The following is a 14451-nucleotide window of genomic DNA, read 5'->3' as shown; positions in this document are numbered from 1 at the left end:
TGTGGCTACAAAAAAATTTGAATGTGAATGCAGTCTTTCTGTCTGCAATCTCTTAAAAGTCCCGTGTGAAGCAACTATTTCTGTCTATTTTAAATTCAGGGGAAGTAACTGTGGTGGTGAACTCCAGATGGTAAGTTGAATGAATAACAAAGCGTGCATTTTATTCTAGAACCTATTTTATGTTAAGTTCCGAGATGGAGTTTTCGTCATGTGATTTTTTCTTTAATTCTGTAAAGTTTCCCAAATTAGCATATAAGGTTTTCTCCAAGTTTCAAAATTTATTTGTTTATCTTTTGCAGGATTAAAAAATGGTTCTGGAATTAATTTTATTCAGTGCATTTTTCTTTGCGAAATTATCCCGATTGTTAAATTTGACCAATTCAAGGAATGATTGTATGGAAAGGTTTTCTATCTTATTATTTGAACATTCATGTAATAATTATTCCTGTTATCGTATATTTTTGTTCTTTGTATTCTTGTTACTTTTGTTTTCTTATCATTTTTACATTCTTGATACTCTTCGTTGCATTCTCTTACATTCTTGTAGTTCTTATATTCTTATCATTCTTGTTAGAATTGGATAGTGAGGCAGCATTAAATTGTTAGAAGCATGCTTGAGTAAAAATACTCCATTTAATTTAATAGCGTAGCAATTTAAAGTTTTTTCTAAAAAAAAAACACCTACTATCAAGGGCGCCCACATGCAAAATTTTAAGGGGGGGGGGGCTCAAAAAATTTCCCCATGATTTTACAGAATATTTTTCCCATGTAAACCGGTTTCAGTACAGATTAGAGATGTTAAAATTTGACATTTTTAATAACTCTTTCGTTAATGCCTGGAAAAGAAATTTTTATACATTTTTGTAAAGATAAAAGCCCTGAAAACAAGGAAGTTCTCATTTTAAGGGAGGCTTGAGCCCCCATTTGCCCCCCTATGTAAGCGTACAATGTATCTTCAAAAATGTCACTAATACAACATTTCAAACTTTTCTTTCGCTCAGAAAAATATCACGAAACGAACGAAGTTCGTCACATTGTAGCCCATTGACGATTTGCTGTCGTTGTGGAAAATAAGATCAATGGTTGGAATTTACGAGCAAATGTAGAAGTGTAATAATTACATTAATAATAAATGAATAAAAATAGTTGGACTTGGTTTTAGACAAACTCACATCACATTTTTCATATTGAAGTTTGATATTTGAGTTCACTTACGGAAATAATAAATGAATGAATAAATAAATAAATAAATAAATAAATGAAGAAAACAATAAAATAAATTAATCAATAAATAATTAAATAAATAAATGAAAGAAAAAAATAAGGTAAATTAATCAACAAATAAATAAATAACTAAATAAATGAAGAAAGAAAATTAAGTAAATTAATCAATAAATAAACAAATAAATATCAGAAGTAACTGAAAAAATGTAAACAAAAGAATAAAAAGACCTTTAAGAGATATGGCTTTGAAATAACTCTCTGACATGTTTAATTTTATGTTTGAAATCTAGATTTGTCAGAATTTTGTATTTCTTCATGAAACCAACAAAGTATTGCAGAAACGTTTAAAATGTTTAAAAAATTTTAATCGATGGTGGTTAAAAAAAGAAATAAACTGAAGAGAACAAGAGAACTCAAATTTACATTTAAAAAATCAGTATGTTTTCAGTGAATTTAATTATTATATTAGATCTAATTGTTAATTTTTATAATTGCCTAAACGAATAATGTAGAGTGAGTTACGATGGTTTTAGCAGTTTAAAACCTTTATGAAAAAACTCAAAACTTAATTACTTAAATTGATTACTTTAAGTTTTCTCAACTCTAATTTAATAATTTTATATTTTTCACGTCCCACTCAAAAAAATTGGTACCGAATAAATTACGAAACTACAGATTATTTCTTGGATTTGAAGGATTTCCATCAATTTTTTGAGCTAAACAAGAACAGAGGGTGACCAAGTTATTATACTCAAACAAACTTTATTGCATTTTTATTGTTGATGCATAGTTTCATTATTTGAACACACACGAAGTTTATTTAAAAGTTTAAAGTTTATTCTAGTAAACACTTTAATTTTTGTTTTGTTTTTTTAATTTTTTAAATGCGACTGACGTCAGTAATTCCTAAAATTTTAAATTACAAGCTTCTTCCTGTGAGGGATTTTTCGAAAAAAAAATTACGATTTGATATATAATACTGGGTAACTCAAGTAGCCATATCATGCACTGAAAGCATGCCTTACCTCATCTAAGCCGTGACAACAGCAAAAGACGGAATTACTAAAGATTAAACTATTATTTTTAAACTATTTATAGTATTGATCAGAAGGTACTTGACGTTTAAAATGCTTAATTCATGTTTTAAATAAACTTTAAAATGTGTTCGAATATTAAAACTAATGAACAAAATAAAAAAAAAAATAATAATACAGAAAAGTTTGTTTGAGAATAGTACTTCGACCACCCTCTGTATGTTTACGAAACATTCTCTGAATCTCTCCAAGCTTTATAAATGCAGAATGTTGGAAAAAGCACTTTTCGCTACCAAATTCATTTTTCATTGCGTAAATGCTTTAAAATATTCGAAAGTTTCCCATAATTGCGTAAACACGTTCAATACAAGTTTTAGAACTGATATAATTTGAGTTACAAATTGATTTGCTGAGTTTAAGAGTGGTTATGAAATGTATTTATTTTAATAATTTTTTTCTCCAGAAAATATTCCCTTATGAAAATTCAACTAATTCGGGGAGTTACTGCACAGAGCATTTTTTCTCCTTTTCTCTCAAATTATTCAAATTTGATGAAAGAACAGCATGAAAATGCTTGAAGTATAATTAAATAAACATACTCCGTGTAATTTATTCTCCTTGTAAATACTCCGTGTGGTGAATTGACTCCTAATAACCCCCCGTTCAAAATGCTACGCAGTTAACGTGAACAAGAAATGAAGAACGACGTTTACTTCGACTCCAACAAATTATATAATGAAAACCGAGGCTTTTATTTCTATTCCATTTTTTTGGCATTCTAAAATAAACTAATTTCTGCTTTTAAGTAAATAAAATAAAATTCTTCAATTATTGTTTAAAAAAACTTTTTATAGCACATTTACATGAAATGTAAAACTATATTCTCCACCGTCAATGGGCAAGGAAAAGAACATTCACATTCTGTGAAAACTTTTCAACTACTTTAATTCTTTAAGTCGTTTTAATAAAACAATAAATAGCTCAGACGATAGTCAAATTAAATAATGCAAAGAGATAAAAAATGTTGCTGGCGGTAATAAATTGATGAATATCAAATTGGAAGCACAGCAGACGATACATTTAAATAGGAGTAACATAGACTTTAACATTCATCTGTCCAAAACAATAAATAGCGCAGATGCAAGTTAAATTAATTATTGCAAAGAATTATAAAACATTGCAGTTGGCAATAAATTGAAAGCAGAGTTCAAGACTGGTTATGAAATACAGTTATTTTAATGATTTTTCTCTACAGAAAATATTTCCTTATGAAAATTTGACTACTTCGGAGAGTTACTGCACAGAGCATTTTTTCTCCTTTTCTCTCAATTATTCAAATTTGACGAAAGAACAGCATGAAATTTCTTGAAGTATAATTAAATAAACATACTCCGTATAATTTATTCTCCTTGTAAATACTCCGTGAGGTGACTTGACTCCTAATAACAACCCGTTCAAAATGCTGCACAGTGAACGTGAACAAGAAATGAAGAACGACGTTTACTTCGTCTCCAACAAACTATATAATGAAAAACGAGGCTTTTTTTCTATTCCATATTTTTTGGAATCTTAAACTAATTTCTGCTCTTAAGTAAATAAAATAAAATTCTTCAATTATTGTTTAAAAAAAAAACTTTTTATAGCACATTTACATGAAATATAAAACTATATTCTCCACTGTCAATGGGCAAGGAAAAGAACATTCAAATTCTGTTAAAACTTTTGAACTACTCTATTTCTTTTTGTCGTTGCCGTAAAATAATAAATAGCTCAGGCGATAGTCAAATTAAATAATGCAAAGAGATAAAAAACGTTGCTGGCGGTAATAAATTGATGAATATCAAATTTGAAGCACAGCAGACGATACGTTTAAATAGGAGTAACATAGACTTTAAAGCATAGACTAATAATAAGAGTAGACCGAGCTTCCCCAAACTTGCTGATGAAAAAATTGGTTCATGGATACATCATGTGACTGGTGGAAGGCTTGGCGAAAACTTTGGCGGCATGGTTGCTAGATGGCAACATTATCTATAGTTTGACACTCGACATGTATTTTAGACGTAATGTGTTTGTATTATAATTTTTTTTTCCAGTTGCAGAGATTGAATTGTTTTTCTTTTAGTTATGCATTATTTTGACGTTAGTAATTAGTTTTTGATCACCGTTTTCAGTAACTTTTATTTCATTTGGAACTGCTACGTCACCGTTGGCGTGAACATAACGGCGTAAACGTTTTGCGTGAACGCAAAAATGTACTAATCGGTACCTTAAATTGATATTGTAGGTAAAAGCCTTACCGTTTGTCGATTCTTTTTGGGCGCTTGCATCTTTAATTGCTTAGAGAGTTATTGAAATTGACAAAAGAAAATGTACAGTACTGTCTAAACGGAAAACTCACTATATTAACAAAATATTTACAACTTAGAATAACAAATTTACAAATCGGACTCCATAAAAGATCATTCTTCCGTGTTCCATCAATTCTATTTATTTTATTTCTCGCGGGCGTTGAACGCCCGCTGTTGCTAGGATATCTACCAGTCACATGGTTTGGTTTATGAGCAGCAAAAGGGTTGCCATAGCTCGGTCTACTCTTATTATTAGTCTATGCTTTAAAGTTCATCTCTCTAAAGCAGCATTCCACGCATCAGTAACCATTTCCTCTTTTCGAATAGTTCCCCAAACAAAACAATAAATAGCGCAGACGTAAGTTAAATTAATTATTGCAGAGAAATATAAAGCATTGCAGTTAGCAATAAATTTAAGGCAGCACAGACGGGAATAAGTTAGTTAATAATAAATTTAAATAGGAGTAACGTATGCTTTAAAGTTCATCTCTCTACCACAGCATTCCATATTGTTCGGTATTTCCTCCAAGAAATGTTAACCTCCTTAAAAAGTGTAATTTTAATTGTTTTTTAATGGCAACAGTTGTTAAAATTCTTGTGTTTTTTCTTTCTGCAAAATGTTGTGCATATAATAAAGTAGTGGATTCATGTGTTGTTTTGTTCGAAGTAGTGGCTTCATGTGAATGGATAATTAGGAGTAGTGGCTTCAAATTTAATAAATCGTGTTTACTAACTTTGATACAGTCCACATTGTGTTTTGTAAGCAGGGTTGACTTTCTGCCGGCAGAAACTAGTTTTTGCCGTGCCAGTGGCAGAAACTGGTTATAACGGGTAAAAACCGGCAGAAACTGGCAAAAACTTAAAATCATTTTAAAAAACTAAAGTAATTACTAAATGATATTTGTTTAAACTAAAAAATTAAACTTCATTTCATCATTGTAAAAAATGAAATGTTATGCTAGTGCCCATGATTTAGTTCAGAAAGGGAACTTTTCAATTGCTGATGCTCGTAATATTTGGATTAATCTAACGAAGGACGAAAATCATATGGGTTCTTAGAATAGAGGAATGACGTACAGAATTACACTGGCATTACTGTTTGTAATTTTCTCGCAAATAAGCTTCATCTAAGTTGCTTGTGATTGAAATTATCATGTGCTTCAAGAAGAAAGTGTCAAATTTTACTTCCTAATATTAATCTAGATTTTGTACCTAATATCACAGCTTTGCAAAACAAATTGGCCCCACTTCTCGAAACTCATTTTTTCCAGTCGAATTTTTACCACTACCTTAGTTACTACATGATGGACCAGTTTAAAAAATATATACAATTTGAAAGTTTTATGAATATTGCTTGTTCCTTGATTCATTGCCTGCTGGCTCTTTTGTTGCAAGAATATTCTAAAGTTTCTCATTCATGCATATTAAATTGAGAAACTATTTAGATTTTTGGAACCACCTTTTCCAAGAAGCAACTGCAGGGTCCAAAAAATGTAACATTTGATTCTGAATTGTAATAATATTGTAAATTCAACTGTGCTTTGGTTAACAATTAATTATTTTTTCCATGCATTTTCTACTGTCTATCAATAGTTTTTTTTTTTTGTCATTTTGAGAGTTTTTGCCAGTTTCTGCAGAAAATGTGGCAGAAAGTGGTTTTTGCCATGCCGGTTTTAACCGGTTTCTACCAGTGGTTTTAACCACTCCGGCAGAAACTTGCCAGCCCTGTTTGTAAGTGATCAATTGTGTTTTATTTCGAACCGGAACGTTACACACATATCAGCTAGCATTTCCTCTTTTCGGATAATTCCTAGAGAAAGACAATAAATTGCGCAGACGAAACAAAAGTAAATTATTCCAAAGAAATATAAAACATTGCAGAGTATAAAGTAAAAAATAATAAATTAAAAGCGCAGCAGATTGGCAATAAATTGGTTAATAATAAATTCAAAGCACAGCAGACGATAAAAATAAATCGGGGAGTAACTTTAAAGTTCATTTCCCTACCACCAGAATTCCGCACATCAACACGCACTGCCCCGTTTCGGATGTTACCCGAATCCCCTCAACTTTACTCCAACTCCACGAAACAACGTTCTAATCCCTCCCGTTTCGGACACACATCAACCAGATGTCGGATTCGTCAAATTCAGACCGAATCTCAGATCGGGAGAGGGATGAGGACGATTCGGGGGAGGAAGAGAAGGAACTCTTACCTTGCTCCGGCCCGGCGAGGGAGTGCAGCCCGGTGTATGGCGGGAAAGTGGGAATTCCTGCGTGGCGTCTTCTCCCGCCGGCTCTTCGCCCGGCAGTGGCTCGGGCGAGCTTCCCCGCTAATCCTGCGCACGCGTCCTGCACACGGCCCGAGGATTAGGGTGGCTCGATGCTGGAAACGAAGGGGCCTGACTGTCCGGACGGAATGGGCCGGATAATGGAGATTTTTTTTTTCGGTATTTTTTCACTTCGATCGTGACCTTTATGTTGTTGCATTTTACGGAAGTTCGAGATAGTGGAAGAGAAAGTTTTGCATGTCGCAATTATGATTAAAGTGAAAAACAACTTAAATAAAGCACAAATATTGGAGAAGATAATCTTCTCCAATATCTGTGCTTTATTTACGTTGTTTTTCACTTTAATCATATTGTAGCACAAAGTTTATATGATAATTTTTCATATAATGTCGCAATTAGTTTTCTTTTTTTTTTTTTTTTACAACAATTCGAGAAATTTCATAGCATCATTATCATGCCCGTTCAAAAAAATCAGTTGTTACTAGCTACGTCGCCCGGCTTTGCACGGTCTCTCTCGAAAATAAAAGTTATATCAAGTGACGCGTGTTCAACATTCAGGCTTGAACAAAAAAAAAAAAAAAAAAAATCAGTAAAATGTTGCGGCAGATTTCAGAAAAATAACCAAAAAGGAAACATTTTAAATCCCCTGATTACAGGAGAAACCTTTAAAACATAACCCAGAGTTTTATTTGCTTATATTCGAGACAAAAAATAGCAACAGATCTTTCGTCTCAATGATTTTCTTCACGCTACAAATTTTAATAAAAACATTGTTACGGAAAGTTGAGATGAAGTACTGAATAATAATTTGAATGGAGGAAAGCCTTCGAAAAATAAGGATTTTATGTTGAAGTCTAAGTGTCATAATTAATAGTTTTAAATTGATATCTCCGCTAATTATTATAGGAGGATTATGTTAAATAGCCAAACATAAAGACGGGAAGATGACGAATCCAACGATATCTGGTTCGATGGTCAGTACACTGTCGTTTGGGGGAAGAAACTTGGACATAGATACATAGGTACATACATAGATACATACGCTCAGTTTTTAATTATATAAGATTTTGCAGCAAGTTTAAGACGATTAAATGTGTGAGGATACGGACGACCTCTTTAGGTGCACTTGTCGAGATCTTTCGTACAAAAAAAACGTTAAGATCAGACTAGTCATTCAAAAGTTTTTAGGGGACCAGAGGGTAGACAGACAGACCAACAGCCAGGCAGACAGCATACATTTTTCCTAACTTAAAGCCGTACTTTATAATTTTTATTTTTTCGATATGTATTGAATTATTTCATTTACTTTTTTTTTTGTATTTAGCGATATTTTTGAGACGCATTACGCCTTCTTTCATGTTTTTTTTCTTCTTTCTTTCACTTTTACGGGAAAGTAGGCAAAAAAGATGTCAATGCTGCTCAGTCTTAGTTAGTTTTCGTGTTAGTAGATGACAGAACCGAAGAAAGGGTATGTCATTGACAGAACTTTATTCAAAGCTTGTTTATAGTAGAATGAAAAATGGAAACTACATGCATGCGCAAAATCCATGTAATTTTATGCAACTTTATCATCACAATATATTTACTAATTTAAAAAACATTAATCTTATTGCTGCACACAATTAAGTTTTTATAATCCAATGAACAGTTATTTTTTATTTATAAAACAGATTAAGTGAAATTGTTTTTTATTATTTTTTTCATCAATAGTTTAAGCGTCGTGTATTTACTAAAAACAAGCTCAGTTATGTAGTTTTTTCAACTATGTTTTGCTTTAAGTCTCGACTGTCCAACTTATAAAGAGCAAATTTGTGAAAGAGAGAGAGAGAAAGAGCAGAAAAGTAACACTAAATAAAAAACTCCATCAATTTTCTTTTACAGTGCGTTACATTTTGATTTTATGAAAAAGTGTAGTTTAGAATTAAAATGCTAAAAGATGGAAAGTGATTTTGCACACGGTGGAGCTTGCACCTTAAAAAAGGAAAACATGATCACGTAAAAGCAATCCCCTGAAACTATTTTAAACCTGAGAAATATTACCTATTTTAAGATCTATTAAGTACAGTTTCAGTCCAATCTAGTTTAACTAATTCCTTGTTATTTATCTGTATTCTAAGTAAAGCATATTAATTACGATAAAGCGAGTGAAACGTAATCTTTTATTTAGTTTATGAATGCGAAATAATAAGGGTTTTGAACACTTAAACAGGAATATGAATGATAAATGTTCTTTGAGAAATTGCTATTTTCCAAACAATCAAACCAATGTAAAGTAAAATTTGAATGTTTGCGTTTATAAAATGTACATACCTACTCTCTGATCGCTAATGATGTAAATAGGCAAACATCCGGTTTATAAGTGGAAATGGACTCATTTATTAGTTTATAAGGGTGCCAGCTCTTATATGTATTGCCTTTAAATTAAACTGAGTCACGTTGAAATGAAGGAAACAAGAGCATTTTTTTTTCTATTCCCCCTCATTCAGATTTTCTTGCCGTTTGCCGATATAATAGCAACTGTGCACAGATGTTATTTATAAGCTCTGATTTTAATTTTATTCAAGAATTAATAGTATAATAGCAGTTTAAGTTTTTGAATCAACCAAACATCTTTGTACTAAAAATAACTAAACAACAGAGGTATTAAATTTTATTATATGAGGTTGCAATAAAGGAGGATTTTCTCAAAGGTTAAAAAAGAAAAGAAGAAAACAGTTGAAATTATCACGTATATTGATTTTTTCCCTTTCCTGCTAATGCTGTTGTTTTAATTCTTTGAAAGTTTGAACTTTTTTTTTTCCCCATAAGATAAATATCACTCTTTTTTCACCTTGAACGAAGCACGAAGGATTTTACCGCGTTAATACGTGGAGATTTAAATTCTGAAACGAAAAGAGATGAAATTAATTTTAATTATTGAGTGTTCTCAAAAGTTTGGGTTTTTAAGCTGATTTCTAGAAACAAAATATGCCTCACATACTGATGAAATAGATACGTAAGAAATAAGTAAACGAACAAATAAAGTAATCGCAACTTTTAAACAAAGCAACAACTATATTCTTTTTCATTAAAAAAAAATTATAATCGCGCTTCCAAAGAGAAAAAACAAAGAATTTAAACTAATAAGCTCATTAAAATAAATACGGATCAAAAGAAATAAAATGAAATCGTTTCTAAAACTCTTTCCTCCAGATAAAATGAAGCGACTCGGATTTTATTTTTTCTCCCGTTGCTAAATAAATAAATAAATAAATAAAAATAAAAAAGTCATAAATATACTTTAAAAAAGAAATAAATCATAAAATGTCCATTAATGTCCATATTTCATGTTTTCATGAAATATATGAACTATGGGAATGAGGCTAACTTGCCGAGATCTTTGTCTAAAAAACACAGAAAAACATACAGACAGATAGACAGACATTTTCCCCATCTCAAAACCCAAATTTTTACTTTTTCGATATTTATTGAATTATTACATTTACTTTTACTTTTTTTTTTGTATTTAACGATATTTTTCAGATGCATTAAGCCTTTTTTCAAGATTTGTTTTCTTCTTTCTTTCACTTAAAAAAAAAAAAAATAATAATATCAGACTACTCATTCAAAAGTTTTTAGGGGGCTGGAGGGTAAACAGACAGACAGCAGACATTTTCCCTAACTCAAAGCCCTACTTTATAATTTTTAGTTTTTCGATATTTATTGAATTATTTCATTTACTTTTTCCTTTTTTTTTTTGTATTTAGCAATATTTTTGGGATGCGTTAAGCCTTCTTTCATTATTTTTCTTCTTCTTTATTTTACTTTTACGGGAATGTTGGTTAAAAAGATGTCAATGCTGCACAGCCTTAGTCAATTTTCTTGTTAGAAGATGACAGAACCGAGAAAAGGGTATGTCATTGACACATATTTATTCAAAGCTTGTTTATCTATATATATATATATAAATGAATGTTTGTCTGTATGTCATCCATGAACTCAAAAACTACCCGGCAGATTAGGCTGAAACTTTCACCGTTTGTTATTTTTGGTACTGGGAATGTTTATAGAGCAGTTTGAAAAAAATCCGATCGATAGTTCCTTTTTTATTCCTATTTAAATCACAATCCATTGGATAAATACGAATAAAATGATCGGCTGCAGAAATTAACTCGCGTGAAAGATTTCATTGATAAGAAGTTAGCTGTTGCCATTTTTCTTGAGTTTGAACAAATAAATTCTTTCTTTATTGTTTTATGGCTTTTCATGCAACGGGGGGATTTAAAACTTTTTCTATTTGATATTTTTAGCGATGGATTGATCTTGCAAACTGCGTGAGTACAAAATTTGAGTATAGGCACGGCTTCACTTGATACCTGGACCGATTATTATGAAAATTGCTATATATATGTATTTTTCCACGGAGAAGGTGCTCTTTGAAGCCACTCGCCACCAGGTGGCACTGCAGAGTAGGAACTTCTGCCCCGTTCAACCGATTGTCATGAAAATCAGTATAATGATGTATTTTTTTGTTGGCGTAGCAACGCGCGTCGGGTACAGCTAGTAGCAAAATGAAAAATCGAAACCACATGCATGTGCAAAATACATGTAATTTTATACAACTTTATCATCAGAATAAATTTTAACAGCGTAATTGAAACATAATTTCAGCTTCCTCAACCCCGAAATTCGTTATTTATTACCGAAACCAAGTCTACTACAACTTCAACTTTTGACGCTATTGTTATTCAGGTTAAATTGAATTAGATGTCAAGACACTGAAACTTCAAGATTAATGTTGAGTGAAGGGGAAATATTGAATTCAATATACATCAATTAATCATGTCCATAGCAAAATTTTTCTTTCTAGAATGTTCGTTTTGAAAGCAAAGCTTGTTGGATTGATTAATTACTGTTTGATAGATTTTCATTATTGTTGAAGAGAATAAGATTATGAAGTATTTTCTAGATTTAAATGATGGTCTGTAAAATCATAGAAGCGGATTTATAGAAACGTTTAAAAATTAATATTCTTTCGATGAATCCTAATATGATTACAAATTATCTTTCTTTTCTTGAATATGTTTTCTTTATTTTTGGGCATAGATATTTTGCAGTATATGTTTATATTCTGTTGTTCAACATTATCTACATTATTTCATTCCAACACTGGTGTAAAATAATAGTATTAAAAACTGGGGAGTGAAAATATACCTTCCTTTTTATATTTTGTTAATAAAAGTATAGAGCATAAAAAAAGCATTACCTGTTGATTGAGTTAGAAAAGATATTTTCAATGAGCACATAGAGGGTTAATTTAGTAACGCATCTTCAAAATATAAATACTGTGTAATTTACCATGTGTTTATGATATTGTGTATTTGTACCATAATTTATTACCCTAATTATTATGTAGAACGGACCTTAATTTGTTTAAAAGATAATTAGAAAATATTGCTGATGAAAAATCTAACTTTATTATTTAACTACAATAAATCTTGAATTTGAATGTTGATTACAGAAGAAAGAATAAAAATTTGGCATATTAAAAAAAATCGCAGTAGAATAGTTTCGCTTGTTCTAAAAGGGATAGCTGGCAAGGCATGTTCTTTTCTCACTTTTTTTTGGTCCCCCGGGTGATCTGTCGCCTCAGGTTATCACCTGATGGTAACCAAGGCTGCAGAGTCTGAAGAAAAATGACCGAGTCAGTCTCCAACTCCGGGAGCTTTAGAGCATTTGAATCTGACTTCGAAACCTTTACTACAAAATCAGTCCAACTCTTTAACTAATTTATTCCAAAACTAGTAGCACCCGCACGGCTTTGCCCGTAGTAGAATATTAAAAGGTCTTTTGGTTCGCCTGAATGTTCACGAATAAAGTCTGGTGAATTTCTCGCCAATTGGCTTGCCCATGTTACGGTTCTACGTTATGATAACTTGGTAATTTACTCGTCCATCTTATGATAATTTTTCTCGGGAAAATGTTCTTAAAATTGGAATAGAAAAAAAAAACAATATCGAATTTCCGAAAAGTCGCTTCGAAGTGCACACCCCCATGCTACAAACTAATTTTGTTCCAAATTTTATGAAAATCGGCAGAACGGTCTAGGCGCTATGCGCGTCGCAGATCCTGAGAGAAAGAGATCCAGACAGCGAGACTTTCAGCTTTATTATTAGTAAAGATCAGTCCTACTCCGACAAATTTACTCAAATCATTCCGACTACAACTCTTTGACCCCGAAATCAGCCCGACTCGGCAGCTCTGATCATGACCTTCATATCATTTGGTCATGTTTTGAAAGTGATAACGCACACAAAATAAATAATAATAAATAATAAGAATGAATACAGTTAAAAAAAAAGAATAGCATTTGGAGCTAATGAAATCCGAGTATTATCATTCTTATTATTTTTGCTTCAGTTCGGTTTTTTTAAAACTCTTAGCAAGTATATGTAGAGCTTGTATAAAACACTTAAGGGGTCATATTATCTTCAAAACATTTTCTTTTTTAAATTTAAGTAAGTTTTGATTTTCTTTGAAACCATAACCTGCACACTTATTTCGCAATCAATAATTTATTTTCAAAAATTTTAAATATTTGTCAAATTTTTTTAAAAATTCAAAAAATGTAGAAACTTTCTACTTTTTTAAAATCCTTAAGGCTTTTTTGTTTTTGCACTTATTAAAAAGTTTCTCGCTAAGCGATCACAATAATCATGTCTAAAAATCTGCGCATTCATTTGCTTATATATTTATTAGAAATTTTTCTGTGTGCAATTATGTAAAACACCGCAATTTGTTTTTAAAGGTATAACATGCTCTAAACATTTGAGTAATTTATAAAATGCTTTGCCAATGCACAATTTTGTTGAATATGTTATCCTGACTGTAAAAAGTATTACTTTAAAACTGTATCTTTAATAGAAAAAAATCCTTAGGGATTCTAATGACATGAAAACACCAACAAACGATCACCAAAAAAAAAAACCCAACAATTTAAAGTATTTCTTTCCTATAAGAGGACGTAGCGAACATGACTTAAAACCACTCATAATTTTTTAAATATTTGAACTAAAGCGATGATTTTTTTCCTGTGTTAGGAATAATTTTTAGTTTTGAAATAAGTAATAAATTTTTTTTGATCATTTTTGAGGTGCTGTAACCCTTTAAGCAGAATCGTTTCACTTTGTATTACAAAATGATAAAATACTTAAAAACTCTGAAACAGCAGATGAAAAAGAAGAAAAACGAATAAATCTAAGTGAATGAACTCAAATTAATGCGACAATAAATTAAAAAATGCACCGAAAAAATTTTGCAATTGAAAAAGACTAAAAAAACCAAGAAAAAAGTTTTTATCCACCGTTTAAAAAAGTTAATTAGGCTGCTTTTGTTAAGTTTTTTCTTTTGTTAAAAAATTCCCCTTGTTTTAGATACTTCAAAATATATTCTCAAGAAGAAATAAGGAACTTTTAATCGATCGAACTTAAAAACATGGAAATATAAATACAGTTGTTGGGAACATGAGTTCATTTCCAATAGTGTTCCAAATTGCGGACAGTGTTGCAAAAT

This window comes from Uloborus diversus, chromosome 1, assembly GCF_026930045.1.
Source record: "Uloborus diversus isolate 005 chromosome 1, Udiv.v.3.1, whole genome shotgun sequence".
In the NCBI taxonomy this organism is placed as follows: domain Eukaryota; kingdom Metazoa; phylum Arthropoda; class Arachnida; order Araneae; family Uloboridae; genus Uloborus; species Uloborus diversus.
Note: the sequence above shows the minus strand (reverse complement) of the source record.